General features: G+C 27.0%; 1 protein-coding gene across 4 annotated transcripts in view; it reads left to right on the top strand.

Moving 5' to 3' along the window:
- LOC108689233 (putative protein FAM10A4) overlaps positions 1-378 on the top strand; it is a 20,899-nt gene that overhangs the window by 18,339 nt on the left and 2,182 nt on the right. The window lies entirely within an intron of this gene.

Below are 378 nucleotides of genomic sequence, written 5' to 3'. Positions count from 1 at the left end.
TGCTATTTGCAGTTAGATCTCCGAAATTATTTAATTTTCTATGATATTTAATTAATTTTGCAAACTATACTTCCATTAAAATTATTTATAAACTGAATTTGCATTTTTCAAAGCTTAACGCAAGCATTACCAGACAATGGCCGACTACATTCAAAGTCGATTCTTATGTATTTAAGATTGTCTTAAAAATACAGTCTTAAAATGTCATAAATCAATCGCAGAGCTGTATTAGTATTTTAAGATAATTTTAAAATAAGAATCGACTATGAATACTAGCCTATTAGTACAAAGTTTTATAGCATTTTTGAAAGATAACGAGAGAGTTAAATGGGCCATTTGATGATCTATAATAAGCTCATTAATTGTTTATGGTCACAA

Source organism: Atta colombica, unplaced genomic scaffold (assembly GCF_001594045.1).
Source record: "Atta colombica isolate Treedump-2 unplaced genomic scaffold, Acol1.0 scaffold261, whole genome shotgun sequence".
NCBI classification, from domain to species: domain Eukaryota; kingdom Metazoa; phylum Arthropoda; class Insecta; order Hymenoptera; family Formicidae; genus Atta; species Atta colombica.
The sequence above is the reverse complement of the archived record's forward strand: the minus strand, read 5'-3'. Positions and strand labels throughout refer to the sequence as shown.